Genomic DNA, 8635 nt, shown 5'->3' on the forward strand with positions numbered 1-8635 from the left:
ATAACCATAATAAATGATGGACAACTGGAACACTCACTTCATTCCCTAGAGTTGATGTCAGATAACTTTTGATTATTTCCAAAATAGCTAGCATTTATATGGCACTTTAGGGTTTATAAAATGCCTTACAAATATTTTCTCATTTTTTCTTTACAACAACCCTGGGAAGGTACAAATCCAGCTTCAATGGACGACACTTTTTTCCTACTGATGAGGTTCCAAAAAACTTGCCACAGGCTCTGAATGCTTCTCCCCAAGAACAGGCCTAATAAGTTTAAAGCAAAGCCAGCACAACTGGAATAGGTATTCTCATACAATTCTCAGGGAAACAACTTTGAAGGAGAAAATATTTATTTTGTAGGATTATGGACTCAGAATTGGAAGAAACTTAAAAATCATCTAGTTCCTTTATTTTACAGAAGAGGAAACTGAGGCCCAGAAAAGTGTAATGATTTGGCTAAGTCAGTATTGCAACCCAGGTTCTCAGGCTCCAGATCTTATATTCTTTCCACTATGCTAACTGCCTCTCATATATGGCATTTCTAGTAAGTTTGTGTAGGTTCTGGTATTCATTCCCCTAAGTATGCTTACAAGCTATTCAAGGGATAGCCTGCCACATCCTAAAGTCTCGAAGAGTAGCTTTGCTTTTTAATTGAATTTCACAATAAGGTCTTTCAGTTTTAAAGTCTGTATGTTGTGTTATGCACAAATATCATGTTTAAGTTTCATTGAGTTTTAGTTTCTTTAGTTTGATGAATAAAAATCGTACTCATTATTAAACAGTATTCAATAAATCTTGCCTTAAAATAAATAAGTAAACTCTCCCGAGTGTACATGCTAATGAAATGTGCTGCATGAGCCTATGTTTGTCACAAAATCAATCAAATGTCTTTATAGTCCTGTGCTGAAATACAGGATGCATACCTCACTGCTCATATGAGTGACCTCAGGGAGTAAAGGTGCTTTAAAAGCAAAAAAAAAATCCTTCCCTGTACTAATTCATATGTGCCATTGTGCCAGGACCCATCGACCTTATGGAAAAGCCAGAGCATTGGTCTTTTATATAATGTGGTTTGAGTGGCACCACCTACAAACCTCCTTCACCCAAACATCTTCTATACGTCTCTATGGTATCATAGAAAAAGCCTTGGATTGAGAATCACAGAATCAGAGTTCTGGGTCTAATTCACACCCTTATTAGCTGGGTGACCATGGGCAAGTCATTTCCTCTCTTTGGGCCTCTCTTATAAGAAGGTGATAACAATGCCTACATTACTAACCTCCTAAGGCTTTTGTGGGGATGAAAAGCAAAGGAGATAATGCATGTAAAGAAACTGTAAATTATTTAGTGCTACATAAATATAATTTCTATTGTCTAATGGAAATTTCATGATTAGAGAATTGGCTTTTTGAATTAAGGTATATATAATTATTATTAGATATTAAAATATAAGAATTTAGCTTTGGGATTCTATTTAATCGAATTAAGTAAATATTCATGAGGGGCATGTGTTGCTGTGGATGCAGAGCTGGCTTCAAAACCAGGAAGTTCAAGCCAGGCCTCTGACGCATGGAATGGGATGGATTTGAGAAGAGCTTATTAAGTACTTACCATGTGCCAAACACTGCTAAGCACTGAGGATAGAAATGGAAAAGTCAAACAGTGCTTGCTCTCAAGGAACTCACACTCTAATTGGGGGAGATGACACATAAAGGAGAGTTCAGTCCCTGACAGATGGAAAGGTCAGGTAGTAATTAGGAAATGCCTGGGAAAAGAGCAAACCCCAAGGACCTCAAGAAGTAATGGCAGATTGTCCCTCACTAAGAGGATAACAGGTGCAAGGGTCAGAGCAGAGTAAAGTTATTAGGCTGTGTGACCCTAGGCAAGTCATTTAACATCTCATTGCCCCCAGACAATTCTTTAAGAATTTGAACTGCAGATTTGCATAGGTAGAAGGAGTTTTCTCACTGAGAGGTGTAGAGTTGGTAGCCCAAGAAGAGTCAAAAAAAACAAAACAAAACAAAACAAAACCACAGTACTGCCAAACCAAATTAAAATGTAAATGGCAAATATTTAACAAAACAAACCAAAATATAACACAATATAGATAATGCTAATTTGTGGTTTTCTAAGTCAATATGAAGCCCATAGAGATCCTTTTGACACCACTGCCCTAAACCAATCTGGTATATGTATCTATATACACTCATATCTGAATGTATATTTTCATACATATATTTTAAATGCACATACATATATGTTTATAGTATGTATGTATATATACATATATGATTTGACATATAAATCTACATAGACTTTCTAGATAAATGGATGGATGGATAGATAGATAGATAGATAGACAGATAGGTAACGCATTTGCTCTAGTCTCACTATCTCAAGGTCAGCCTTGTTATATTTTACCCCTTCCTCTGAATAGGGTTCTCCATTACCCTGGGGGGATTGAAGAATCTCTTTTCTCTGCCACTGGCTCAAATCTTTGCGGGCTGTGTTCTCCCCACTTTAGGGTCATAGTTCCATTAAACCACTTATCATGAGATTAGCTTTTGCAAAGTGACATTTCAAAGATATAGCAAAAACAAACACTTCCCCCTCATAGGAATAAGTTCCCTTCTATACCACCTCAGTATCTAGGGAGGAGATAGAAACTAGGTGTACATAGTTCCTATATAGTATTAGTCCCAACAAGTTCAAGTCAAAAGCCAAACTAGGCTAGCATACCAGTTTCTTGCTCATCAGGGCTGCTGGACTGGCTGTAACATATGGCCTGAATTCCTAATCTCATGGATCCTGGTTTGGATTGGAGACTACATTCCATGCATGGACATTTTTTTGTTGGTCTGCTATGTGGTTGAGAGCAACCTTAGCCCACTGGCATCATGGTGGAAACTGTCAACTTCTTTAAAACTTCTTGCTTGAGTATCCTCTGGACTTTTGCAGCCTTCCATCTGAGAGTGAAGGACTCTCAGAGTGACAAACCTCCATTAAACATATATACACAAATACATATACATGTATTGAGAGAAACAGAAGTAGAAATCAAGGCATAGCCCTTACTCTTAAGGAACTTATAATTGGACTGGGAAGATAAGACACATATACAAATAAATATGTAAAGGTGAGGTTTGATTATGTCAATCGATCACCTCACTTCATCTAACCTTTCTCCACAGTGTGAGTTAAAATTATCATACTAGATAGAAAGTAATCAACAGACTCCACAAGAGGTATAACAAAAATGTCACAGGACTTTGGTGAAAGGAGAGATTCAGTTGGAGATTTCAGAGAAGTCTGTAAGGAAGAGTTTCTATTGGAACTGGAGATTTAAACGTAGATTGAATTTCAAATGACTGAAATAAGATAAATGGAAGGCATTCATGATCAGGTAGTAAATAAGACTAAATAACTTCTTATACGGGTAGAGGAGGTGAATGATGGGAAAAGTCCCAAGTAGAAATAACTAGGGAAAAACAACTATAATTATAATAATAGCTAACATTTATATCATGCTTGCTATGTGTCAGACACTTTGCTAAGGGTTTTACAATTATTACCTCATGTGACCCTTACAACAACCCTGGGAGATAGGTGCTATTATTATACCTATTTTACGGATGAGGAAACTAAGGCAAACAGGGGCTATTAACTTGCCCAGAGTCAGATAGCTAATAGGTGTCTAGACACTAGCTTTGAACACAGATTTTCCTGACTCCAGGCCCAGTGCTGTATCCACTGAACCACCTAGCATTGAACCTAGGTTCAATGAATTGCCCAAGGTCATACAGATAGTAAGTGTCTGAGACCAGATGGGAATCAGGAAAACCTGCATTCAAATCTGGTCTCAGACACTTATTAGCTATCTGACTCTGGGAGTGTCACCTAGCCTCTGTTTGCCTCAGTTTCCTCCAGTCCTGGCACTCCATCCACCGTACCACCTAGCTCCTTCTTGTAATATGGGCAGAAGAGATCTGAGCAACCAAGAGTCTGAACAAAGATACGACATGGGAGAGGCTGGAGCTGATAGCCACAAAAAGCACAGGGAAGAAAGGAAAATGGGGAAGACAAAGGTTATCTATTTCAGGATTTTGCAGCAGGCCAGGGCTGATCCTGAACAAACAGCCTTTAAAAGAAGATTCAGAAAAATGATATTTGACCAATTGAATCTCCTTTGATTTCCACCATATGTACCTTTTCACACTTCACCTCCTTACACTGTTCTCCCTATCATTAGTCTAAGAAAGCAGAAACATTTACCAGAAAGAGGTAATCATATATGTTTAAGAGCTTTTGAAAAGTTAAAATTCTTCATATAAATAAAAAATACTATTAATTTCCAGTGAATCAATATGTCTCCCATAAATGTGTATTCCCATGAAAACCCTGTTCAAGGAGAAGACCATAGTATTTAAAATTGAAAAGGAATTCAAAGATCATCTAGTCTAAGCCTCTCGTTTTCCTTGTGAGGAAACTGAGGCCCAAAGAAAAGAAGTGATGTGTCCAAGGTCACACCACTAGTAAGCAGTTGAGTCAAGTTTTGAATTCAGGTCTTCTGGCTCCTGTTTATCTCTCTTGCCACTAAACCACAGTCATTCAACCAAAATGAGAGTACTGAACTTCTTTCTGGCACACTATTTAGTTTTTATGAGGCACCCTGCCTGCTTCCCCTTCAGCCTGCCCTGATTTCTTTCTGACTCTGGCTGTCCTCAGCTTCTCATGACAATATACATAGTCCTCTGTCACACACCTCCACAGAGAAATAGGAAAACGGTAGAAATAGAATGGACTTCCAAGATTACCTACACTAATTGTCTCCAAACTCTTTGGGTCGTGAGCCTTATCAGTAAAACATTTTAAACACATACCTCCAATATGCATATATTTACATATTTATAAATTGCATAATTCATGTACTGATGGTTGTCCCCATACTCAGAATGCTCTTCCTCCTCATATCTGCCTCCTGACTTACAAATCTCAGCTAAATTCTCACCTACAGGAAAACTTTTCTAGTTCCTTCTAATTATAGCACTTTCACTCTATTGATTATTTCTTATTTATCATGTATATAACTTGTTTATACATTGTGGTTTACATGTTGTCTCTACCATTAGTTTGTGAACTCCTTGAAGCAGGGACTATCTTTCGCCTTTCTTTTTGTATCCCCAATGTCTGGTGCACAGCAGGTGATTAATAAATGCTTATTGATTATGAACTCCTTTTCAGAATAAGATTTCTAAATGCATAAAAAAAAGAAACATAGTATTACAAAGGAAATCAATTATATCAAAATGCAATTATTAAAAAAAAATTCAGAAACCCCCTTGAAATGTCCGTAGAACCTAGGTTAAGAACCCTTACCTAGAATCATGCCTTGACCAATGGAGGTACACAGGCCCCCACTTTGGAAGAAACTGATCTATTACAACCTATTCGTTTTGTAGATGAAGAAACTTAGATATGGAGACATGAAATGCTTTTCTGAAGGTCACCAGTGAGTCAGTATGCAAAACTGAGTCTCATAGCTTAATATTCTTTCCATGACATGATAATACAATGTGTCCATGTTTTGGGGTTTGTTTGTTTGTTTGTTTGTTTGTTTGTTTGTTTGTTTGTATCCCTACCCTAGCCTTCATGAAATGGTACTGACTTAAGGATTTTGAATAGAGTAGAGGACCAGAAATGGCTCCTCCGGAGGTCCCTCCATCTATTTACCTATTTTCTAAGAGTACCTGGGTTAGCATAAAGTCACCATGCTCTCCCTGGGAGAACTCTCCTCTGTGCTTACAACACCAACATATTCAGCTTCTGAGGGGCAAGGGAGAGCCCATTTTGTGTAACTAGTTCTAATGAAGATAAAATTGACTTCTGATAAAAGAGTATTTTGTAGATAAGCCCTCAACTGAATCCCTACAATACCATCTTGTCCCAATAAAATCCCTAGACACACCTGGACAGTGTCTAATCAAAATTGATATCTCCTCTAACACCTGGCGCAAAGCTTTGCACATGTTTTAATCCATCACGGGTCTGTGGTTCCATCTGTAGAAGATGATCCACACCCAATAACTCACATCGAAACCTATCTATTATAATAGATAAGTCTTAAGGAGTTCCCTGCAGCTCAGGGAGGTTATATGTCACACAGGGTCACACAGCTGGTCAGTCAGTACCTTCTATATGTGAATCAATGTGCTAAGGTCTGGGAATACAAGCCAAAGACAATCCCTAGTCTCAAGGAGCTCGTGGTCTAACTGGTACTTACCAGCTAGACTGGTACTTGCCAGTCTGAGGCAGGACTTAAGCTTTGGTCTTCTTCAACCCAAGTCAGAGAAGGTGCTCAATAAATGCTGGTCAAATTGAATTCTCTACAAGAGACTTGGATCATAATAATTGATATCATTATATTTTTGAGGTGCTTTACAGTTTATAAAGCTCTATATAACCCTTTCAGTGAGGAACCTTTGGGTCCCCATAATAAGCCTACCATGTGTTCATTATCATTCCCATTTTATGTATAAGAAAACTGAGACTCAGATATTAAATGATTTGTCAAAGATCACACAGGTAGTCAATTGTAGTATCATGATGTCAACACAAGTCTTCTGATTCCAAATCTAGCATTCTTTCTATTTACTTAACATCAGATTCAAGCTAGGTGAGCCTTTTGCAAAGTGACTCCAGTGAGGCATAAAAACAAAGTGGTCATTTTCTTCCCTATTAAAAATCCATTAGGTCAAGCCTCTTTCTAGTTTTTGTAGGATCCTATCATCCAATGTAAATACAGAGAGAGAGAGAGACTTCTACTGCAGGTTAAAATTCAAAATGAGAGCCCAGGATAGATAGCAGCATGTTATACTGGAAGGAACACTGACTATGGAAGCAAAGTCTGGCTCCTACACTTCATTTCTCTGGGCTTCCCAGGAGAGAGATCACAGAGTTTGGGAGGGGAAGGAATGTCCAATGATGTTGGAAAGACAGGGTGGGGCTGTGTTGTTAGTAATTTTAAAAACTTAATAGTGGAATTAATGCTTTTATTCTATAGGCAATAGGGAACCCCTGGAATTAACTGAGATGATCAGATCTACCTTTAAAGGAAATCACCCAGATAGCAATGAGTTGTATGTTTAAAAGGAAAGCAATATATTTCCCCCAAATGATGGAGAGACCTGAGTTTGAATCTCAGCTCTGACACTTACTGATGGGGTAATCCAGAACAATTCATATAACCTCCTTAGACCTCAGTTTCCTCATCTATAAACTGGAGATAATACTTAAATGACTTACTTCACTGGGATGTTAAGAGTGAAAGACTTCATAAAGTTTGAAGCTCTGTAGAAATGGTGAATGGTGAACAAAATAAGGCATATGAATGTAAGGGAAGACTATTGTGCAGAGAAAAAATGATGAAATGAATGGTTTCAGAGAAACCTGGAAACCTTTGCGTGGTCTTATACAGAATGAAGTGAGCTGAACTAGAAAAACAATTTATACCATAACAAAATTATAAAAAAGAATAATTTTGAGACTTTATAACTCTGATCATTGCAATGACCAATCATAGTTCCAGAAGATCAAAGATAAAGAATGTTGCCCATCTCCTGACAGAGCTGTGATGAACTACATGCACAGAAAGAGATATACATTTTTGGACCTGGCCAATTTAAGAATTTATTTTAACTGTATATAATTGTTACAAGGGTAGTTCCCACTCCCACTTCACCCCAGTGGGAGAAAGACATGAGAGAAAGAGAAAAGAAATGTTAATTTAAAATAAATTTAATTGTGAAAGAAATGAGAGCTACTATTATTTATTGAGTCCTTCATCCCCTAGATTATTGTCAACAACCTCCTAACTGGTTTTGCTGCCTTAAATACCTCAACCCTCAAGTCCATCCTACATACTGCTTCCAAAGTAATTGTTGTTAAACACAGAAGTCTAGATGAGTAATCAAAGGAAATTAATAATAGTAATAATAATAATAATAATAAGTGGTCCAAGACTATGAACAAATAGATCTCAAAAGAACAATTGCAAACTATTAGCAACCACATAATAGAAAGTTCCAATCATGAAAAATTAGAGAAATGAAAATCAAAAAAGCCCTAAGGTTTCACCTAACACCCAGCAAATTGGCAAAGACGGCCAATGATGGGAATAGTCACTGTTGAAGGGATTGGGGAGAGAAAGACACACTGCTGCATTCTTGATGGAGCTATGGATTAATAGAACTATTTTGGAAAACAGTTTAGAATTATGTAAATAAAGTGACTAAGATGTCTGTATCCTTTGATGTAGAGATTACATAGGCTTAAACTCCCAAGTAGGTCATTGAAATGCAAGCACAGTAAAAGCAAAATAAATAAATAAATAACCAAGAAAATAAAATATAATAGATTTGGACAGATACATTGACTCCTACTTAATCAACTCCAGTGGTTTCCTATTACCTCTAAGATCACATATAAATTATTCTCTTTACTTTTTAAAGCTTTACATAATCTGGCCCCAATCTCCTTTCCAGGCTTGTTGGACATTATTTCATCTCCCACACACTTTGATCTAGCCAAACTGGCTTTCTCTCTCTTTTCCACTTAGGACACTCCATGTCCCACATA

Source organism: Vombatus ursinus, unplaced genomic scaffold, assembly GCF_900497805.2.
Source record: "Vombatus ursinus unplaced genomic scaffold, bare-nosed wombat genome assembly UNPS02014973.1, whole genome shotgun sequence".
In the NCBI taxonomy this organism is placed as follows: domain Eukaryota; kingdom Metazoa; phylum Chordata; class Mammalia; order Diprotodontia; family Vombatidae; genus Vombatus; species Vombatus ursinus.